The following is a 25304-nucleotide window of genomic DNA, read 5'->3' on the forward strand; positions in this document are numbered from 1 at the left end:
TAAGCAACTGGCTCATTTGGAGATATTTGCATCTAAGAAGTTCTATTTTGAATCTGATAATGTCGTTCCACACACTGAAGGAGGGATTCCCATTCTGGATTAATTTGTGGTTCTTCCATATTTGACTCATGAGAATGTTATTGATGAAGAACATTTGGATGATAGTAATGTTTCTGCAAGACCAAAAATTGCTCTTGAAGAGCTTGTTCTTGAGCCTGTTTTCAAGATGAGCAACCATCACAACCACTTCAACAACCTTTATGAAGATGTACACATGCACGAAAATTTCTAAGAAAGTATGACGATTTTCAAACAGGAATGTCTTCTAAATGTGATTCAGGTAATATTTCTCATGATTTTGAATTCAATCATTGTACAATTAATGAACCTAATTGTTTTGAAGAAGCTGCTAATTGTGATGAATGGAAGGATGCAATGCAAAAGGAATATGATGCAATTATTAAGAATAAAACTTGGAGGTTATTGGATCCTCGTGTAGGTGTCATACCCATTGGTTGCAAATGGGTGTCTAAGATCAAATACAAAAAAGATTGTGTGTTTGATAAATACAAGGTAAGACTTGTAGCAGAAGGCTACGCTCAGAAGGAAGGCATTGACTACACAGATACATTTTCTCCTACAACAAAATGGCACAAAATTAAAACTCTGTTTTCTCTTGCAGCTCAAAATAGTTGGAAGATACACCATATGGATTTTAAAACAACTTTTTTGAATGGAAATTTGAAGAAGGATGTTTATATGTTTCAGCCTGAACATTTTGGTGTTAAAGGCAAAGAGGAAAATGAAAATTAATTATTATTATTAATAGTTCATTTATTTATTTCATTTATTATTATTATTATTATTAGTTCGTTTAATCTAAAATAAATATTAAACCACTTACTTTATCATATATCTTTATAAAAAACTAAAATATAACTTTCATCTATTATTATTATTATTATTATTATTATTATTATTATTATAAAAAGTAATTAATATATAAATTAAACATATATACATTTCAAAAAATATGGAACGAAATTCCTAATTATGGACATTTACTCCTATTTTACCATCTAGATTACAATACCATGAGCCAATACCACATGCCCAAGAACACATAACTCACTTCATATTATGCTTGTTCATATGATTGTTTTTTAATTAATTAAAGGGAATAAATACTTCCGATATCAATTTTAACATTTGATGTGTATTCTAATATTCTAGAATATTTTATAGAGGTTCAATCCTCACCAAACATCTAATAATTATTGATAATTAAATTAATATTATAGAAATCTTTTTCAAAAGAAACATGTCTATGAACATAATTATTATAGGTCTAGTAAATAAATTTATACTTACTAATAATTATCAATTTCGTTATGCATATTGATCCATTCAACATTAATTATTTTTTAAATAACTTAATACTAGAAATTGCAACAGATGTTGCAAAGGAAACACCTTAAGACATAAATTCGAGAAGAATCATGACATATAAAAAATCATCGAGATAAAAATTAGTCAACCTAATGTAATTCAAAGCTAGAAGATAAAGAGAAATCACTTACATTGTGGCAAATTGATGAATTATATAACCTTTACAACATAGATTGCCTCTTAATCCTCAAAGCTAGTATTTCAAGTTCCAATAGAAAATATTTGATAGATTTTGAAAAAAATACAAGTAGTGGATGAGATAAACTAAAGAAAATAATATAAATTCATGAACAATATGATGGTTATCTTTCCAAATCTAAATTTTCATCACAACCTCACAATTTTGAGACATCATCACATATTAGATGAGAATGAGCTAGACATTTGCTCCCAATTATTCATAACTTTTGGTTAAAATTTTGCAACTTTGACCTAAAACTCTAGTGCATTACAGTTGATCATGTTCAATATCTCAAATGTTTCCTATGAGAACATCATCTTTGAATTTGTGTTTTGCATTGCCCCCTTAGTAGTATAGGGTTTACATCTCTTGGAAGCCAAAATTATAATTTGTATTATAATTTCTTGTATATCATTGATTTATATTAACAATTGCAACATACCATTGTAACAATTTACATAGTGAAGAACCTCTACATGGTTGAAGAGATTGATTATTCACACAATCTAATAAACCACAAACCACTTATAACTTGACATTTATTTCAAATTTACCTTAACAAATAAAAAAAAATTAATTAAAAAAATAAAAGCCTAGAAGTAGTCTAACGAGTATGCCAATGATTGTCTATCGACTTTCGGCAATGATTGGCAATTAGAACTATCTATCAATGATCAGACCAGCTCTAACTAATGCTTCTTATTGTGTGATTCTACTATGTGTGTGCTTTAAGTGGGGTCTTGTATGAAATGTGGCTCCATTGGGGTATGTGTTGTGTAATATGCTTCCATACATATAACCTCGTAGGGACCATCTCATTTGGGTAAGTATTGAAACTATGGGTCCATCTCTCTTATTCAGTGTTTGAAATGAAAAGTTGGCAAACATAAAGCAAGAGAGAACCAGGTAGGCATGATAATAGATAATATGTTGTGGCTACACATTCGTATGGACTAAACTAGATACGAAAACAAGTCAACAATGGGAATGGTTAGTGACTTATATAGGAATTATTTGAGAATTATATGGAAATCAGCTAAAAATTTAGCATATTATTGCACTTCATTTCATTTGAATTTCACCATTGTGATAGTATGTTAATTCTCATGATTTTTTGTTTCTAAACTTCCCAAGAACATGTATTGAAGTAGGAAAGTGGGCACACTTAAACAAAGCATTACAAAATATGTGTTTTGGTTATCCATTCAAGTGACTTGAGAAGATATGTAAGAGATTTTTTAATAGCAGTGGTTTTGGACAAGGCCAAGTAAAAACATTAAGGTGATTTCCAAAACCCAATAAGGGATTATGTAAGAGCTCTAAAAATAAAAAGGACATTAGCCCACTTGTCTAATATTAATTTTCTTGTTAAATGGATAAGGATGTGTTATGAAATAAAGGTTTCAGGTTTCCTTTTCATTTGGAAACTTTCCAGTCGCGCCATACATGACAAAACAAAAGAAAAAGTATTTCACAATTTCTTTGTTGTTATTGTTCTTATTGTCAGGCAAAAAAAAGGAAAGGAAAAGGTAGCCAAGTAACCTACGTAATACACTACTGCTTAGTACCATACAAATCACTGCACTTTAAGAATCATTTGCAAGTGATTTAATGGTTATGTTTCCTCTGATTTGCTAAAGATTTCAATTGGTAACTGCACCATACGTTGCAAAGGAAACATCGTATGGCATAAATTCGAGAACAATCATGACATAAAAAATCATTGAAGATAAAAATTAGTAAACAAAATGTCATTCAAAGCTACAATATAAAGATAAATGGCTTACATTATGCCAAATTGACAAATTCTATAACCTTTCCAACATAGATTGCCTCTTAATCTTCAAAGATGATCTTTCAAGTTCCAATAGCAAATATTTGATAGATTTTGAAAAATACAAGTAGTATATCAGATAAATTAAATGAAATTATATTAATTCATGAACAATATGATGGCTATATTTCCAAATATAATTTTGCATCAAAACCTCACAAGTTTAAAAAATCATCACGTATTAGATGAAAATGAGCGAGACATTCGTTGTAAATTATTCATAACTTTTAGTGTAAAAGATGAGAAACTCTAGTGCAATGCAGTTGATGATGTTCAATATCTCCAATGTTTCTTCCAAGAACATCATATTTGAAATTGTAAAGAAATATTTTAAATTGTATTGACCTTAGCAACAAACTATTTTAGTATTTTGGATTGCTTCCTCAACAATATAAGGTTTACATTTCTTGGTGGAAAAAAAAATTAATTTGTACTATAACTTCTTGTATATATCATCTATGTATGTTAACAATTGCAAAAGGCCATTGTAACAGTTTACATGGTGAATAAACCTCTACATGGTTGAAGATATTGATTATCCACACAATCCAATAAACCACCAACCACCTATAACTTGACCTTTATTAAAAATTTACCTTAACTCAACAAAAATTGATTAAAACAATAAAATCATGGAAGTAATTTAATGAGTATGGCAAGGATTATCTATCAGCTTTCAACAATGATTAACAATCAGGACTTTCTATCAATGATCAAATTGGCTTTGACTAGTTCTTCTTATTATGTCAGTCTCTTATGTGCGGTGATTTATGTGGGGTGTTGTATGAACTATGGTTCGATTGGGGTACATTTTGTGTAACTATGGTTCCATACATATAACACCATAGGGTCCATCTCATTTGGGTAAGGATTAAAACTAGGGGTCCATCACTATTCCTCGATGTTTAAAATGAAAAGTCAACAAGCATAAAGCAAGAGAGAACTAGGTAGGCATGAGTGTGTAGTCAAGATCCCTGGGTATTTAGTGTAAGTAAGAGAGATTGAGAAATGTAGAGAAATAGATTAACATATTTCATGGAAAATTTAATTAATAAAAGAGTCACACCACTATAATAGGAATGGGCTAAAACCATCATTCTAGTTAAAAAAAAAAATACCTTGATATGAAATTACAAACTAATGCAACTAAATCATATATTAATAACAATATAATTATGTAAGTTTTCATGAGCTTCAAGATCACGTCTACATACTAATTTCGGAAAACATTATTTGAGTTCAAGACAAACAATTAAATGAGGGAATATTCCACAACAAAAATAAAAACTCTGCAATTGTCCAAGTTTTCAGATCAGATCCTAATCATATTCGATGTAAGTTTCTAGTGACTTCAACAACTTAGCTAAGGGAATTTTCTAAACGGTTTTTCCTTTCCCATAAAGAGGCCATCTCACCTACAAACTAATATGGAATTTTGGAAAATACATGTGGATCTTTCAATTTGATTTTCAACTATGATAGTATGGTAGTTCTCTAGTATGGGGATTTAGAGTTTTCCATAATGAGCTCCCGTTGAAGCATAACAATTGTCACATTTATACAAAATAATAGAGAATATGTTGTGGCTACACATTCAGATGGACTAAGGTAGATACAAAAACAAGTCAGCAATGGGAGATGGTTAGTGACTTCTAAAGGAATTATTTGAGACGTATATGAAAATCAGTTGGAAATTTGGCAGATCATCGCACGTCATTCCATTTCAAGTTCACCACTGCAATATTATATTAATTCTCATGATTTGTTGTTGCTAAACTTCCCATGAACTTGTATTGAAGAAGGAAATTGGCCACACTTAAAAAAATCATTAGAGAATGTTCTCTCTACCTATCCATTCAAATGGCTTGAGAAAATATGAGAGGGAGTTGGTAATGGAAATACTTTATCTAAGTGATCTAAAACAAAAAGGACATCTACCCACTTGTCTAATATTATTTTTCTTACTAAATGGATAAGGATGCGTTATGAAATAAAGGTTACATGGGTTTCTTGTTCATTGAGAACACGCCGAAACAAAAGCAAAATTGTTATTGTTGTTATCGTTGGGCAAAAAAACAAGGAAAGGAAAAGGAAGCCAAGATACCTACTTAATACACTACTACTTAGTACTATACTAATTGATTCACTTTAAGAAGCATTTTGAAGTGCTTTAATAGTTATGTTTCGTCTGGTTTGCTAAATATTTCAATTGGGAATTACATTTGACATTTTCCAACACCTTTATTAATCTTGAAGCAATTATTAATATAAAAGTTAAATGCACACAAATGTATATTTGAAAAACATGGAATAAGATTATTAATTATGTAGACGTACTCCTACTTTATCATGAAGATTCTTAATCTGTTAATGGACTTTATTACAATACCATGGGTCAATATCATAGCTTATCAATATCGTAGACCCAAAAAATCATAGCTTATCAATACCACATGCCCAATTATTGATTTGTGTATATTATTATGAATATTAAATAAAATATTCCATTGAAGTTAAATCCACATTAGTTAACTAATAATTTTTTATAATTTACTTACATTCCAATTGTATAGTTAACTTTTACCAATATTTATCAAACCTTTGAAAGGCCACAAAATTTTTTTCCAACACCTTTTTGAATATTGAAACAATTATTAATATAAATGTTATAACACACAAAAATATATATTTGAAAAATATGGAATAAGATTCTTAACCGTGTAGACCTACTCCTACTTTATCACGAAGATTCTTAATCTGTTAATGAACTTTATTACAATAGCATGGGTCGATATCATAGCTTATCAATGCCATAGGCTCAATTATTGATTTGTGTATACTATAATGAATATTAAATAAAATTTTCCATGGAAGTTAAATCCTTATTATTTAGCTAATAATTATTCATAATTAAATTAAAATTTGATATTTCAAAATAAACAACTATCCACATTCCACTCAACTATTCACCTAAATAAAATAAAATTATAAATAGTCTAAAATACTTCATATTAATCTATTATCCACCTAATAATTAATAATTATTGATAATTAAATTAAAACTCTATATTTCAAAATAAACAATTATAAACATTCAAATTAACTATTCAACTAAATAAAATACAATTATTATATAAAAATCTTAGCAATGTTAAATGACATGTAAATTAAATCAACCATTATCAATAAAAAGAAATTATATGAATTAAATTAATAAAAATATTAAATTTTTATATAAATAAGGATGAATTAAAATTAATAAAAACTTATTTAAATTATTTATAACCAACAATATTAAAATATCAATAATATTAATTTCAAGCCATTATAAATCCAGTGAATTTGATAATCGTGTAGTTCCATCATTTTTAATGAATAAGATCTAAGAAACAAATATTGTAACATAGAAACAAATATAATTAACAATATAAGACACTTTTGATCTATTGGCAAATTTCAAGTTCACACAAAAAAAACACAACCATGATGTTCGGTGGTGGAAAGAAAATAAACGGCTGACCTGCACGACGGAGTAATGAAAACTGTTATTAGGAAACTAGTTAATGGATTTGGCATTGGCATTTTATCTGAAAAGTGTTCTTATTTCAAGCGGACAATGCATATACATCAACGAATCCACGTGAGAGTATTTGAATGACAATATGATAAAGAAGGTACTGTGGCGGAAGATGCATGCTGCATGGCACTGCAGAGGAGACCAGGAAGGATTATGAAGAATCTGTATCATGCCAAAGGAGGCAAGGTGCATTTTTCTTTTGCAGGCTGAACGATTGCAGAAATCAAGCTCTAATTATTGCACAAATCAAGATTTTTCTAATTATTGCACAAATCAAGATTTTGGTGGCAATTAAATTTGGTGGCAATTAAAACAGAATTTAATGATGAAAGAACTATCAATGGTACAATCTTCTAATAATAAGAGTGCAAAGCAACACTTAGGGGAGTTTTTTTTCAAAGAAGAACACCTTATGGCATATGAATGATAATTAAGGGAATTCTTCTCCAGAAAAAACACCTGATCGCATATGCAGAATGACAACTAGAAGAGTTCTTCTCAAAAAATACCTTATCGCATAATAATAATAATAATAATTAATTTTATTTTTTATTTTTTTTTAATAATTTGAAAATTATGATAAAATATTTGATGGCTATTATAGAGTAATTCCTATCAACGTTGTAAATAAAATATTGTAAATAATTTTTTTATAGATAATAATTTATACAAAAGTTTAAAATTGATTAATTTTTAAAATTTTAATTTTAATTTTAGTAATTTAAAATTAATTCCTATCAACGTTGTAAATAAAATATTGTAAATATTTTTTTATAAATAATAATTTATACAAATTTTTAAAATTGATTAATTTTTAAAATTTTAATTTTAAGTTTAGTAATTTAAAATTTATGATAAAAGATTTTGAGGACTATATCGATTTCTTATTTATATCATTAAATTTATATGATTAAATTAATTTAAGTAATATATTATAAATATTTATTTTTTTTCAAATATTTCATAGAATTTTTGGTTTATTAAAATATATAATATTGCTTTTATATTGTTTATTAAAATATATAATATTGCTTTTATAGTATGTTGTTTTTTATCCAATTATTATATTTAAAGGAGTTGATTCGAATAAAAATATTGTAAATAAAAAAGTATCTTATGTTTTAAATATTTCATAGAATATTTGGTGGGAAATTTTATGTTAATTATTTGTTAATTTGATGTAAATAGAAAATGATTTTATCTTTTGAATATTTGATAGAATTTTTGGTGGGAAATTTTAAGTTAATTATTTGTTAATTTGATTGTACGTTTGGTGATTTTCAAAAGATTAGAATTTTTGGTTGGAAATTTTACATTAATTATTTGTTAATTCGTTGGTATGTTTAGTGATTAATTAGTTGGTATGTTTAGTGATTTCAATGCGGTGTAATTTTTTAAGTTCAATTTTAAAATCAAATATCAAAGTGTAAAATTTTACACGTAATAAATGATAATTTTACATTTAATTTTTACAATTTTAATTTATGCTCAAATTTGAAATTTACGAATGTTTTTGTTTTTTTTAATTTTGTTATATGGAAGAATTATTAAAATTCAATAACAAAGTTTGAAATTATTATAATAAACATATTACTTGTCGGTATTGATCTTGAAGGAACAAATTTAATCATTTCTCTTAATTATTTAAAATAAATTTCAATGACAAAGTTTGAAATTATTAAAATTGTTAGGATATTTCGACACATAGGAAATAGTTACGTACAACTTGGTCTAGTATAGAGTTAAGTATAGAGTTAGATAAAGTGTGTTTCTTTACCTTGTACATTTTGTAACTTACAATCCGACGGTCACGATATGTAGCGATCCGATGGTTCATTCTCTCCTCGGTATTACCGACACTTGATCCGTGGCTTGACACCCGATTGGTCCATGATTTCTATTTAAAGCGCATGGAGGGTCATTTGTAGGATAATCCGTTTATGAGAGAAGCTTATGTAAATTTTCATTCTTTTACTAATAAATTGCCTGAAGTGGCTGCGTTGGCTCAGGCCGTGGACTGTTTTCCTCTTTGAGGGTTTTAACCACGTCAAAAATACTGGTGTATTGATCTGCGATCTAGTTGTGAGCGGTGTCCTTTGGTGTTCTGTCTGAGGAACTTACCTTGTAAATTCCTACATGGTATCAGAGCTATTTGAGGGCCGCGTCCGTTGGTGATCCAAATCTGAAGCCGGTAGAACTGCATCCGACTGTTGTTTCCTAGATCTACTGTTTCTGACTACTTTCGGGCCGAGATGACTGCTCTATTGTGTTGGGAGCATCTGTTCCAGTGAGGAACCCCTTTCATTTCACGCGTAAAGGTTTCTGGTAGCCCTAGCTGCGTCATTTTTAAGATCTAGAGGTATACAATGTTTATTTGCAGTTTACAGTTATTTCTCTCTGTTTATTTCAGTTTCGGTTTATTTAGCCTTTATTTATTACCGGATCTATACCTTTCATTTCTGCGTATGCTCTTTGCCCTACGACTTTGTGCGATCTGGGCAAATCAGAAACAGAAAGGAAGGATTTTTCTCATGCGTATGCTCTTTTCCCTGCGCCTTAGTGTGATCTCAGAAAATCAGAAACATTGAGGAAAATATTTAGTTTCCGACTAAAGCTAACTTTGAGCCGCAAGGTTCATTTTTGAAAATATTTAGTTTTTCAGCTAAAGCTAACTTCGAGCCGTAAGGTTCGTTTTCTTTGCATGTTCGTGTTGGGTTTTGTATTTTTTGTTTTGTAGGGAAAAAGAGCTTTCTCAAAGCAAGCACGCAACCCAAAGCATCACCCCCCCCCCCCTCTCTCTCTCAAATTTTTTGTATAGCTCACTTGGTTCAAAGCTATTTTAAGAGAGTAGAGGTCTTGGGTTCAAATCTCCTTCTTGTGAGGGCAGATTTTTCATTTCCGCACATTCCCGCACTTCGTCGACATCTTCAACAACGTTTTTTCCAAAAGCCATAACTTCTTCATCCAGAAGCCGTTTTCAGAGCCATTTTTTTTAACCAGCCTAAGTTTTCGAGATCTATCCATTGGAACACTTAGTTTTAGCATCTTTAGCTTCAGTTTCCATTGAAATGGAAAGTCAATACCAAGTTACCCTTGACAGCACCAACTACTTCCAATGGTTGTCCTACATTGAGGATTTACTTAGAAGTAAAGGTCTCTATAGAATAGCCTTAGGCCAAGAAAAGAAACTGAAGGATGAAGATAAGGCTAGTAAATGGGAAAATAGGCAAAATCAAGCACGTGGATTGATAGGGATGTCTATTTCTCCAGATCTTAGATTCCATATTGCAGAACTTGATACTCCTGATGAAGCAATGAAACAAATCAATAAAGTTTTTGGGATTAAAAATGAACTTAGAGCCCATCAACTTGAAAATGAGTTGTTTACATTGGACCCTAATAATTTTTCTTGCATTGAAGATTTCTTGTCCAATTTCAAGACCCTTAGATATCTCTTGGAAGGTGTTAAGGTTAAGAAAGAAGATAGTAACCTTATCTATTCCATTCTTACTAAGTTGGGACCAGCCTACTCTGTGTTTGTTTCCACCTTCCATTCTACAAGAGAAGCCTTCATTTCTCAAGGAACAGACTACAAGTCCCCTTCCTTTGACTCTTTTTGTGATTCTTTAATAAGAGAACAAGAAAAACTCTTACACCTTGGTCTTCTTAATCTTGGAAACTCTTCCAAGAAAGCGTTAGCCGCCCAATAGCAACCAAATTCAAAGAATCCTAAGAAGTCATATCCTAAAAAGAATGGTCCTAAACCAAACAAGGGTCCTAAGCAATCTTAGCCTCAAAATGAAAAATCATTTCAACAAAATGATAAGACAAATAAAAACAAATGGCGGAAGACTGATAGACATTGCAACTTTTGTAATTGAGATGGCCACTTAGAATCCAAATGCTTTAAGAAGATGGAAGCCTTGGAAGCAGCGATGAAGAAACATAACATCCATTTGGAGCATTCTTCACCTTCAACTTCATCTTCAGGAATGGCACTTTCTGCATGTGGTTTTCAATTATCTCGGTCTGGTTATGCATTAAATGTATTTTCTTCTTCTCATTCTCATGAGTGGCTCATTGATTCTGGAGCTTCTTATCACATGGCCAAAAATAAAGCCATGTTTTCTTCTTTAAATGATTGTAACACCAAAAATATATATGTTGGTGATGATAGATCTCTTAGTGTTGTAGGGACTGGAACTTTTCATCTAGACAATGGTCAATTTAATGATGTATTATGTGTTCCAGCCTTATCCTACAACCTTCTATTTGTATACCAGATAACTCATTCAGGTGAAGGTAAAATCGTTGAATTTTCACCTCATGATGTTGTAATCAAGGACCTAAGAGATCCTAAATAGATTTTAGCTACTGGCATTGCTGATGATTCTACAAGGTTGTATAAGTTTCACAACTTTGGGTCATCAAATCTTCCCTTAGTATTTGTTGCTCATAACGATGAAGTGAGAAAACTTTGGCATGAGCGATTTGGTCACTTAAACTATCGCTCCCTTCAGCATCTATGTAAAGAAAATATGGTGACAGGTCTTCCTATGGTATCTTGCAGAGATGGTGTTTGTTCCGGATGTGTACTCAAAAAACATCATCGGGACAGTTTTGAAAAACGTGCCTCTTGGCACGCCTCAGCCCCTTTACAGCTTGTGCATAGTGATTTATGTGGTCCACTTCCAGTTGTTTCATTCTCTGGCTACAAGTATTTCTTAACTTTCATTGATGATTTCTCCAGACGCACTTGGGTATACTTCTTAAAACTCAAGAGTGAAGTATTTAACACATTTTTGGCCTTCAAGGCCTTTGTTGAAAAACAATCTGGACATCAAATTCTTAAGCTAAGATCTGATAATGGCGGAGAATATGTTAAAAACACATTCATCAACTTTTGCACTGAGAATGGAATTCAAATGCGACATACTGTTCCATATACTCCACAACAAAATGGTGTAGTTGAAAGGAAGAATCGCACCTTAAAGGAAATGGCTAATTGTATGCTACAATCTAAAGGACTTGGTCTTAGTTTTTGGGCAGAAGCAATTAATTGTGCAAATTACATAATAAATCGCACTCCTACTAAGGCTTTAAAGAATATCACTCCAGAAGAAGCATGGAGCTCAATCAAACCAGATGTAAGTCACTTTCGTGTTTTTGGAAGTGAAGCGTGGTTCCATATTCCAGATGAAAAGCATAAAGCTTTAGAACCTAAGAGTGAAAAATGTACTTTTGTTGGATATTCTGAAGATATCAAAGGCTATAGACTTATTCCATTTAAGTCCAAAAATGTTATCATTAGAAGAGATGTAAAATTTGATGAAAATATATCGGCCTGCGAGCCTAGTCCGGCGGATGTGCCACCTCTCCCTATCTCTTCTACTTTTGAAAACATTTCTTCTTCAAATGATGAAAGTGAGGATGAAAATCCTCCCCCACCATCTCAGGATCCTCCTTCAGCTCCTCAGCTTCCAAAATGGGTTTGTGCTACTCGAGATGCAGCAGGTGATCTTGCCGGTGATCCTACAGATCAACGACACGCACGTTCTCAGTTTGACAGAGCCTCTTCTTTACTGGCTCAAGCTCCAGTAAATTATGATCCTGACACCTTTGCAGAAGCTTCAGGCCATCCAGATTGGGAAGCAGCTATGAATGAAGAATATCATTCATTATTGGCAAATGATACATGGGATCTTGTTCCTCTACCAAAGGGACGAGAACTTGTTAGATGCAAATGGGTTTACAGAACCAAGTATGGACCAGATGGGAAAGTTGATAAACATAAAGCTCGTCTTGTTGCTAAAGGTTTTTCATAGGTTGAAGGCATTGACTACACTGAAACCTTCTCCCCTGTTGCCAAAATGAACTCTATCCACCTTGTTCTTTCCCTTGCTGCCTCGTTCAAATGGGAAGTCCATCAGATGGATGTTAAATCTGCCTTCCTGCATGGGGACTTGCATGAAGAAATCTACATGGAACAACCCATTGGCTTCATAAAAACAGACTCCGGCCTTTTATGTCGGCTTAAGAAATCCCTTTATGGTCTCAAGCAAGCTCCTCGAGCTTGGTATGCCAAAATGGATAGCTTTCTTTTAGAATCTGGCTTTTCTAGGTGTCATTCTGACAATACTGTCTACACCAAGAAAGTGGGCAAGTCTCTTATCACTCTTGTTCTTTATGTTGATGATCTTATCCTTACCGGTAGTGATCCCAACCTTATAAACCATGTGAAGTCCAGCCTTAAAAAGAAATTTGAAATGACAGACTTAGGACACTTACATTATTTTCTCGGTCTTCAAGTCTTGCAATCCAAGGAGGGTATTTCCCTTTCCCAGTCCAAGTATGCCTGTGATATTCTACGCCATTTTCACATGGAAGACTGTAAGCCAGCCCCTTCTCCCTTTCAGTCTGGAGTCAAACTTTCAGTCACTTGTACTTCTCCTGAAGTTGATGCTACCTTATACCGTCAACTTGTAGGAAAACTTTTGTATCTAACCCATACTCGTCCTGACCTTTCCTTTGTCGTTGGCCTTGTTGCTCGGTTTATGCAAAACCACATGAAAGTCATTGGAAAGCAGCTAAAAGAATACTTCGTTATGTTCGAGGTACAGTTCAGTTTGGGATTCATTACAGTGCCGAAGCAGCTCCTCTATTGGTTGGTTTCACTGATTCTGATTGGGCTGGTGACCCTGATGATCAGAAGTCTACTGCCGGTTATGTCTTCACTCTTGGTTCAGGACCTATTACATGGGCTTGCAAGAAACAAGGTGCCATTTCTCTTTCATCAGTAGAAGCAGAGTATCGTGGTGCCTTAGAAGCTAGTAAGGAAGCCTTGTGGCTTTGTCAGATCCTGTCAGAGTTTGGCTTTCAGCAGCAACATCCGACTACACTTTGGTGTGATAATCAAAGTGCTATTCAACTATGAAAAGATCCAGTCCAACATCAGCGCAACAAACACATTGAACTGCACATGCACTTCATCAGAAAGCTCATTCACGACCATGTTCTTGAAGTGCAATATTGTTCAACAGATGATCAAGTGGCAGACATCTTCACAAAGGCTCTCACAGAGGCAAAGTTCACTAAACTTCGATTTATGGTTGGAGTTCAGGAAGTTGTCACTAAGGGGGGTTAGGCTCTAGTGCCTCCTTCCTTCTCCTATTATGTCATATTTGTAAATCCTTCAATCATATCCCAAGTTGTTCTTAAGGGGGGATGTTAGGATATTCCGACACATAGGAAATAGTTAAGTACAACTTGGTCTAGTATAGAGTTAGGTAAAGTGTGTTTCTTTACCTTGTACATTTTGTAACTTACAATCTGACGGTCACGATATGCAGTGATCCGACGGTTCATTCTCTCCTCGATATTACCGACACTTGATCCGTGGCTTGACACCCGATTGGTCCATGATTTCTATTTAAAGCGCATGGAGGCTCATTTGTAGGATAATCTGTCTATGAGAGAAGCTTATGTAAATTTTCATTCTTTTATTAATAAATTGCCTGAAGTGGCCACGTTGGCTCAGGCCGTGGACTGTTTCCCTCTTTGAGGGTTTTAACCACGTCAAAAATACTGGTGTATTGATGTGCGATCTGGTTGTGAGCGGTGTCCTTTGGTGTTCTGTCTGAGGAACTTACCTTGTAAATTCCTACAATAATAAACATATTACTTGCCAGTATTGATCTTGAAGGAACGAATTTAATCATTTTTCTTAATTATTTAAAATAAACTTCATTAACCTTTTATATTTATGTTATTTTTTAAAATTAACCTATTTCAATATTTGAAAAAATTATCCAAAACTTTGTTTCCAAACAAGACTACGAAACAAACAACAGAAAGAAACAACAATTTTCTCACACAAAAATTACCTTCACATCTCTTTCATCTTCATGGCCCTCCCATGAAAGTGTTAAGCTAGTACCAACTCTAACACCATATTAGAAAAACGGAGAGACACAAGAGATTCCACACAACACACAAATCACACACTGATTTTATTCATCCCACAAAACTTACATATATAGGAATATAAATCGGTGACTTCCATAAATCTAGATCTTAAGAAAGTGGATCTATGACTTGGACATGACACAACTACAACTCATACACATAGGAAATAATGAAATCTAGATTGAAACCTTAGGACATACAATAACAACCTGCAAATCACGTGACACACATGACATAGAAGCATCACTTTCAACAAAAAAAATTCTTTATACAAATATGTTGGAATCATTATATATATATCATAAAGTTAAAAATTATCGTAAATCAATAAATAAAGTTAAAAATAATCGTAAATCATTATATATATATCATAAAGTTAAAAATAATCGTAAATCAATAAATATTTACATATAAAATTTATAAATTGATAAAAGAACTCCTTGTTAACATTTTTATTATCATAAATGTTAGTTATTTTAAAACAATTTTAAAGTAAATAAAGTTTTTAAATTATATCTTCAAAACCAAGTTTACTCTAAATTTTTAAAAGCAATTTTCCTTAAAATTTAGAAAATATTTTTCTTTTTAAAAGTTCAGTTCCTTAAAATTTAGAAATTATTTTTCCAATTTAAGTTTTTATGAGTCGTAAAATTAAACATAATGCTAATACCAAATTTTTGAAAACTATATTCTAATGAAAATTTAGAAAATATTCTTCCAATTGAAGTTTTACAATGTAATAGGATTAATATGATAATTAACATGAAACAATTTCATGAAGAATGTAATGTTCTTTAGTTATTTGTATAAACAAGGTCTACGTAGTAGTTAGTACATGTTGCTTAGCTTAAATATAACTTAATTAAACTAAAAATAAATAAACACAGCTTCAACTAATAAAATATTGTATTTTTTAATGTCATCACCAAAAATTTAGAAATATTATTAGCTAATATTGTTTATATTAACATATATACACTTTAATGTGTGTGTGTGTGTGTTTGTGTTTGTGTTTTATTTTTAATTAATATTATCAAAATATGTTTTTAATATAACAAGTGCTACGTAGTAGCTAGTACCTACCACTTAGTTTAAATATAACTAATTGGACTCTAGACTCTTGATAGAATGTGAGCTAATCAATTAAAGTCTTCATAAAAAAATAGAAATAAAGGTGAAAATGTTGTGCTAAAATAGTGTTTTCTGGTGAACGCGTTATTTCTTCTGTTTTGTTCAAATTGGTATGGAGAAAATTACTTTCCAGTGAATGGGATGTTGTAGAAAATCTTGTAGATTCAGAAGCTCATGAAATTTACTAAAGCAAAGGACAAGAATCTACTTCTACTTTCAACCCACGAAAGGAAATAGATTGATGAAAACAATATGAAAAAATGAAGATAAGCCAATGACACATAACACAATATGTATCTAGGGAAAGTCACTTCTCAAAACCTTGCTATTTGCATTGCATATATCAGAAATACGAGTGAAGATACAAAGCTTGTTCTCACTGGAACAATTCCGCACAAGTATGTTCAATTCTCTCAACTTACAAGCTAGATGTTGGCCAGCACTTAGCCAATTCTGGAGCTCTCCAAGCCCCTAATCTCTTTCTTAATTCCTAGGATGAATATCATGTATTTAAAGGGAATTCATGCTTCCAAAACTACGTAATCCGAACATAGGATCAATCTTTGATGCATGCATGATATTTACACTCCAGTGAATAATAAAATCGATAATACATTTTCCCTGCACTCTAGTCTCAACTGGGTCTTTCTTAGAACTGACATGCATGAGTTTCTCATGAGGGAATCTCCATTTAACTGGAGTAGCACTAGTGGATGCACTAGTGTACCAACTGACTATTAACTCTCTATTAGTTTCACAAATAGTTTGGAACTAATTTAACTTAACTTAACTTAATAAACTAAGTGATCTAATTTCCAACTCAATTTAAACTCATACTGGACCCCTAAAACTTAGGGAAACATATACATGACTACAGAAAAAAAAAAAAAAAAAAAAAAAAATTAAATAAATAAATAAATAAATATCCAACTCGAAAGTCCTAAGTTAATTAAGGTAATTAAACTTAATTATATATTTACAAAATGCTATGAAAATAGAATTTGATTTTAATTCTCAGTTTAATTCAAGGACAAATTAAACTATAATTTCTGGTTGTCATTTCTCAACAGATGTCAATTCCAATAAACTTGTTTTGTATAACCATTTGTCTCCTACAAAGTTCATGAGAATTGTACATAATTAATATAGAGTTGAATGGAATTATGTTTTTGGAAGTGAAATCATGGCAATGTTGAACAAAACCTTTATTTCTATCTCTCAAATAACATCTTGTTTTAAACATAACTCCTTTTTTATGTAGAGAAAAAAGGAGTTGAGATGCTCTATAGTTTGAAACTCAGTATTAAATTAAATTATAAAGACAAGTGAATTAATATTTATGAATAATATACAATAAAAATTAGCTTACTCTTAATTTACGAACTAAATTATAACTAGCACACTTATATAGATTAAATCATTAGTAACTCTAAATATATATCAAAACACTTTGTTTCTAATCGAAATACTTAGTTCCTAAAATATTTCAAATTGTCAAAATCTAAAAAAAAAAAATCAAATATTAAAATAATATTATTATCCATTTTTAAATATTTTCTAAATATTATATGTTTTTCTATGATTTGTGATTTAGTAGCGAAATTTGGAACTGCAAAGTGGAATCTTGGTAATACCCTCACTGCTAGGCACTGGTATAATTAGTTTGGATCTCATACCCCAATCTCTACACCTTTGAATTTGAATCCCCTTAAATGAGATAACGAGCTCCTATACATTGCATTGGCTAGCGAAGTGTACACCTTGGCCAGAGTTTCAAATTCTTTGACCTGCAAGAACAAATAATGCACAAATTAATCACAAACACACAAATAACTTTTTTACTTCTTGAATTCAATTTCTTGTAGTATGATCAGTTTCTTGAATTCTTCATATACCTTGAAGGTAGGAATTATAAAAACTTTGCGTAAATAAAACAAATTCAATAAAGTTCGGAAATAAATGTTCACGAGGTCTTAAAAATGAGTAATTATATATCAATAATAATTTCTTGATAAAATTAAGAAAGAAATGCTCACAAGATTCTAAAAAATAATTGTTTTTTATTTATTTAATTATATTAATTGAAATAGAATTTTTATTATATAGTTGTTGTAGGAAAAGAAATTTTAGGAAGGTCAAGGAAAAAAAGTCAAATTAAAGATTAACAAGAAAAAAAACTATGATTAATGGAATTGGAATGGAAAATAGAGAACATGGGTGGGACTATTGTAAATTGATTCCAAACACCAAAACTATAAAGGTCGGAGTTGATGATGGGACTTGCTTTCATATTTCTTGTATCCTCCTACACCATGGGTGTATGGGTGATGTCAGAGTTGGTGATGGGACTTGAATTTCATATTTCTTGTATCGTCCTACTCTATAGGCATATGGGTGACACCTCCAGAGATTTGAACATGGGTGGGACTATTGCAAATCGATTCCAAACACCAAAGCTCCAGAGAAAAAACCATAGAATAAGACAAAACAAAATATAACTCAAAAAAAAAAAAAAAAATTCCTCTTTAAAATTTTCCATCTTAAATTGGAAATATAGAGAAAAAACTATAATTCATGAAAATAGAAACAATAGAAAAATCAAAATAAAAAATTTAACTAAAAGAGAAATAAATCTAAAAACATAAAATAGTAACAAATAGAAAAATAGAAGTTACTAAACAACATCCATAATAAGACCTCAACCAATCACCTTACAAATAAACAAATTTAAATAGTAATAATAAATAACAAAATTTGAATTCCCAATGTTAAACCACAGATAAGTGGCATAAAATTTTGGTGAAAGACAAATTAATACACAATCAAAGGCAAAACTGAATGGGCAATACCATGCTTGAGGCAATTATAATAATAAGCCATCTTAAATTGAAAATATAGACAAAAAACTATAATTCATGAAAATGGAAATAATTTAAAAAATAAAAAAATAAAAATGTTAAATAAAAAGGAAATAAAACTAAAAACAAAAAATTAATAACTAATATAAATTAAACTTACTAAACAACTCATAACCAATCACCTTACAATAAATAAATTTAAATAATAATAAAAAATAACAAAAAATGAATTCTTAATATTAAACTGTGGATAAGATACATAAAGTTTTGTTCGCAAATAAACTAACAAGTTCAAAAGAAAAATATCGTAGTATAATTATCAAGGAGGACAAAAAGAAAATGCCCCACATTAAAAATATTGTTTATTAAATTTTTTTATATATTTTCTTTATACGTATTTATATAAAAGTATTGGTTTCAATTTTTTTATTTGAATTTTTATATATTTTTTTATACATATTTATACAAAATTACTGGTTTCAAAATATCTGCAACTGAATTTATTAAAAAAATAAATTAACGAAATTCTATAAATCTTCATTGCTTTCAATATTAACATTTAAAGAATTTTAGATGTAATGGAATGATTTTTTTTAATTAAAAATAAAAGAAATAAGATATGATATTGCGACTTGAATGATATTTGTATGAAGTTTGTCTAAAGGTTCTTTATAAATGGGATTGTTAAAGTTATTTTTCTGGTATAAATATAACATGATAAGAAAACTGATTATTAAATTATACTAGTCTAGATCCATCTTAAGCCTGGATTTATCAAGTGTCGAGAGGGATCAAATCTCTCGAGGTGCAAACCTTTTTTTTAGTGCAAAACTTTAGGAAAGGTTTGCTCCTCGAGAGATTTGATTCCTCTCGGCACTTGATAGATCTCGGGTTAAGATGGATCTAGACTGGTTTCAGTCGTGTGCAATCAAACAAAATTTGTTGAACATATAATTTTTTGATAATTTTAAATATGTCCAATATTAATTTGGTCATTTTAACTTTAACTTTCCTTAGTTAGAAAATGTTAATAATAAGACTATAGTGAATTATAAGCAATATTCATTGCAATCAATATGAGACTATTTTCTTCTGGTATTCTTATTGTCACGTCTATTAGTTATTTTCTATTACTACTATCACGTCTATTAGTTATTTTCTATTACTACGTTTGAATGAAAAGTGATTAACAATGTTGAATAATGAAAATGGGAAGAATAAGAATGTAGCCAATTACAAATATTTTACAGTTTTAAAAAGAGGACATTTTGGGTAAGTGAATATTTTATTTAGGATGAAAATTCAAGTATTATATCTATGGTTGAATTATTGTAACAAGGAATTCAATTCATGTCATGAATAATGTTTATGTGCGCACACTAGAAGAGAGTTTGTATCTTTTAGGGGTGAGATAAAGATATATATGGAGGGGGGAGAGAGGGAAGAAGAGAGAGGCAAAGACATGGAGGAAGGAAGAGATATATATATATATGGAGAGAGAAGTGTTAGAGAGAGAGGGAAAGGGAAGAGAGAGAGGGAGTGGAAAAGGGAGGGAGAGAGACATAGCTAGATAGATATAGAGAAAGTGTGTGTATGTTTGAGGGGTGAGATAGAGATATAAAGAAGGAGAGAAAATGGGAGATAGAGATATAGATGGAGGGGGAAGAGATGTGCTGACACTGGAATAAATGCACATTATTAATCTAATTACTTTGAAATTAATGTACAACGTACATCTAGTTGCATTAAATTAGAAATCAACTTCTACACTGAAATCAATGCATGTAGTTCAAACAATCAAATATGATTAGAAATCAAAATATACACTACAGTCAATGCATATAATGTGAACAATCAAATAGGATTAGAAATCAACATATACACTAAAATCAATGCATCTAGTGCAAGCAATCAAAATAGGATTAGAAACCAATATCTAAACTGAAACCAATGTATTGAGTGCAAGAAATAAAATAGGACTAGAAATCAACATCTACTTTGAAATCAATGCATCTAGTGTAAGGTATTAAATAGGATTAGAAATTGACATCTACACTTAAATCAATGTATCTAGTGCAAGCGATCATATATTACTATAAATCAATATCTACACTAAAACTAATGCATCCAGTGCAAACAATCAAATAGGAGTAGAAATTAACATATACACTATAATCAATGCATCTAATATAAGCTACTAAGTAGGATTAGAAATTGAAATCTACACTAAAACAATGCATCTAGTCCAAGCGACCAAATATGATTAGAAATCAATATTTACATTGAAACCAATGCATCTAGTGCAAGCAATCAAATAGGAGTGGAAATCAACATCTACAATGAATTCGATGCATCTAGTGTAAGGTATTAAATATAATTAGAGATTTACATCTACATTGAAATCAATGCATCTAGTGAAAGCAATAAAAAAGTATTATAAATCAACAACTACACTAAAATAAATACACCTATTTTATTGAAGAACCAAAATATTCATGACTTTCTAGATCTAACATCTATGTCTATATTTGTCTTTGTGTGTCTCTTTTTTCTTCCCTCTCTCTCCACCTTCCATTCTGTGTCTATCTCCCTCGCTCTCTCCTTCTCTCTCTCCCCCTCCCTCTCTACCCCATCTCTCTCTCTCCACCTCTCCCTCCCTTTATCTATCTTTCTCTTCTTTCCTCTCCCCCCTGTCATCTATATCTATACCTCCCTCCATCTCTCCTTATTTTCCTCTCTATCTCAGCCACCTAAACACATCTCTCTCTCTCTCTCTCTCTCTCTCTCTCTCTTTATATATATATTGTTGAGTCCCTATAATACTAGTGATTACCCCATTACTATTGTAGTTATACCCCCTATTTATATTGTTGTGCCCCTATTACCCCCATATTGTTATTTCTGTGCCCCATAGAATCCCTCTATTGTTATTTTTGTGGCTTTATATTATTATTGTTAGGTCGGCTGGATTATATTGTGACTCCTTAGACTCCTATATATAGAAAGGAGGTTTTGTCATTTGTATCATCCAAGAATTGTTCATTTATGTAATGTAAAGGAGGTTTCCCCCTCGAAGAGGCTGAATTCTAAGGCGTGGATCTCTCTTTTCTATCTTTTTGTGAGCTGGTTTCATAACATTTGGTATCAGAGCTTTGGATTCTAGGGTTTCGCTGCTCCAAACAGGTCATCGTGGCATTTTCGCTATAACTTTGTTTCTGTGATGTTTCAGAAGTCGCAAAAAAAACCCATTTGAGAAGAAATTGTGCTGAACCTTGGGTCCAAATTTCAGAGCTTTTTGCGCGATATTTGCGGAGATATGATCTGAGGAAGTTGGTCTTTTTGCAGACTCCTGAATTACATTCAAAACAGGTGACCTGGGGAAAATCGTCATAACTTTCTCTCTGGGGATCGGATTGAAATTTCGTAAGAAGGTACAGAAAGAGGACGGACTGTAGTTTCTTGTGGGTGTTTTTCAGATCCAAAGGTCGAAACAGTGACTCGTGGCACGTCGTACAAGTTCGCTCTACTGAACTAGTCTATAATCAAGTCACTGTGGGAGATTTCGCATAACTCTTCCTTGGAGAATCCAATTTGGGTCAGACTTGTGGCATTGGAAAGAGGACACAGAGGGCTACTACAGGTCACAAATTCAGAACTAGATGATTAGAAAGTACAGAGATACATCAGAGGCAATATCGAGCTCCTACAAAGTGAAAAAAGGTGTGTAGATTTTCTTAAATTTTTGCTTAAGCTTGGTTTGAAAATTTATTTTGAAGGAATTCAAAGGGCATAGTAGAGCATTATTATCGGTAACTGATGCCCCGAGGAAAGAAAATGCAAACACCTAGTAAGGAACCTGAAAGCTCTAGCATGACTCATGAAGAAGAGGAAGAAATGCAACATGATATATCAAAATTACAAGACCAAGTGCAACAACTGTCCCTTACACAAAAAGGAACAAAATCTAAGATGGATGGTTTAAAGAAAGGTGTAGAAGCTAAGATGGACTGTTTAAAGAAAGGCGTAGAAGCTAAGATGCTTGACGTGGAAGCTAAGATGGATGATTTGAAGATAGATTTGAAGACAGACATGGAAGAATTGAAGAAGTTGCTACAAGAAAGGGTCACTAATGGTGAAAAGGTAGTAAAGGAAACTCATGATGAGAACAAAAGAAATGTTAATCATGATTCCATAGACTCTAATGTTGGATCGAAGACTCACCATGTTCCAAAAATCGATATGAGGAAGTTTGATGGCAAGGATCCCGCCACATGGATATTACAGATGGAGCAATTCTTCGATCTCAATAATGTGCAAAACACACAAAAGGTACGTATGGCAACTTTATATTTGGAACCAAATCAGTTTGTATGGTATCAATGGCTTTGTTCTCGTAAACAATTTATCACTTGGGCAATTTTTACGGAAGAATTGATAGCACATTATGAGGATACAAAAAGCAACACTTTTTTTAGCCAATTGATAAGTCTCAAACAAAAGGGTTCAATAATGGAGCACATTGAGGAGTTCCAAAAATTGAACATAAGGGTAAAAGATATTCCAGAGGAGCATAGGATTGATGTGTTCATAGGGTCTTTAAAGGATAATATCCAACATGATGTGCGCCTTTGGGAACCTGATTCATTAGAGAAGGCATTCAGGTTAGCAAGAAAAATGGAAAGCAAAATTATGGCAACTAGGAAGCATACCATTCACAACTATAAAGACGGAAGTGTTGTTGCCCATAGTCTTCCACAACCTACAAGGTTGACACCACAACAATTGGAAGAAAAAAGAGCAAAAGGGCTTTGTTACAATTGTGATAGCAAATACACAAAAGGTCATAAGTGTGCTGAGAAGAAATTATTCTACATAGATTGTGAAGAGGAAGAAGAAAAGGAGCAAGAAAGGTCAAAAGAAGAGGATATATTCCAGGAACAAAGCCTAGATGAAGAACAAATAAATCCGACCATATCTTGTAATGCATTGGCGGGAATTACCACTCCTCAAACCATCAAGATAGAAGGACAAATCAAGAAGAAAAAGGTAATAGTGTTGATTGATTCAGGAAGCACCCACAATTTTATTCATTGTAGGGTAGCAAAAGAATTGAATTGCTTCCTATATCCAGCACCAGAGTGTCAAGTGATGATTGCAAATGGAGGAACAATAAATTGTTCTGGAAAGTGCCATAATATCAAGCTATCCATGGGAGAATATGTATTGACTAGCCCAATGCTTTCCATTCCAATGGGAGGTGCTGATGTTGTACTAGGAGTCCAATGGCTACAATCCTTGGGTACAATAGCTTTTAATTTTCAAGAACTTTTCATGAAATTTTCTGTGGAAGGAAAGGAAGTTGAATTAAGGGGTATTGCAGGGAAACCAGGAAAGATAATCAGCTCTAATGGCATGACAAAGCTTCTAAAAAAGGAGCAAAGAGGTGTAATTGCACAATTATGTTCGCTAGATGTTTCCACATTGGAATCATCTATTTCTCCAGATCTCCAAAAAGTCCTGGACAATCATTCCAAGGTATTTGAGACTCCCAAAGGTCTCCCACCTATGCGTGATCATGATCATGCTATTCATCTGATTCCAGGAAGTGTTCCTCCAAACATCAGGCCGTACAGATATCCCTATGTCCAAAAAAGTGAAATTGAACGTATGGTTGCAGAAATGCTAGAGGCTGGTATAATTCAACCGAGTCAAAGTTCTTTCTCAGCTCCAGTAGTATTGGTGCACAAGAAGGATGGATCATGGCGCATGTGTCCAGATTATAGGGAGCTCAACAAGCTCACTATTAAAGATAAGTTCCCCATTCCTGTCATTGATGAATTACTGGATGAATTGCATGGATCAATTTACTTCACCAAGTTGGATCTTCGTTCGGGATATCATCAAATCAGAATGAAGATTGAAGACATTCCAAAAACGGCATTTAGAACTCATGAGGGTCATTATGAATTTTTGGTCATGCCTTTTGGCCTTACCAATGCACCTTCAACATTTCAAGGTTTGATGAATTCAATTTTCAAACCATTCCTTAGAAAATTTGTGTTAGTATTTTTTGATGATATACTAATCTACAGCAAGTCTTGGAAGGATCATGTTGAACATGTTGACAGGGTGCTACAACTATTGGAGGAGAAACAATTATATGCAAAAAGATCCAAATGTTTCTTTGGAGTCCAGGAGGTGGAATATTTGGGTCATATTGTATCTCATGAAGGAGTTAAGGTAGACCCTAGCAAAATTAAAGCCATTAAGGAATGGAAAATCCCCACATCCATAAAGCATCTGCGAGGA

Source organism: Pinus tabuliformis, chromosome 6, assembly GCF_031772625.1.
Source record: "Pinus tabuliformis cultivar Carrire ecotype Pingquan chromosome 6, CPIR1, whole genome shotgun sequence".
Taxonomy (NCBI): Eukaryota; Viridiplantae; Streptophyta; class Pinopsida; order Pinales; family Pinaceae; genus Pinus; species Pinus tabuliformis.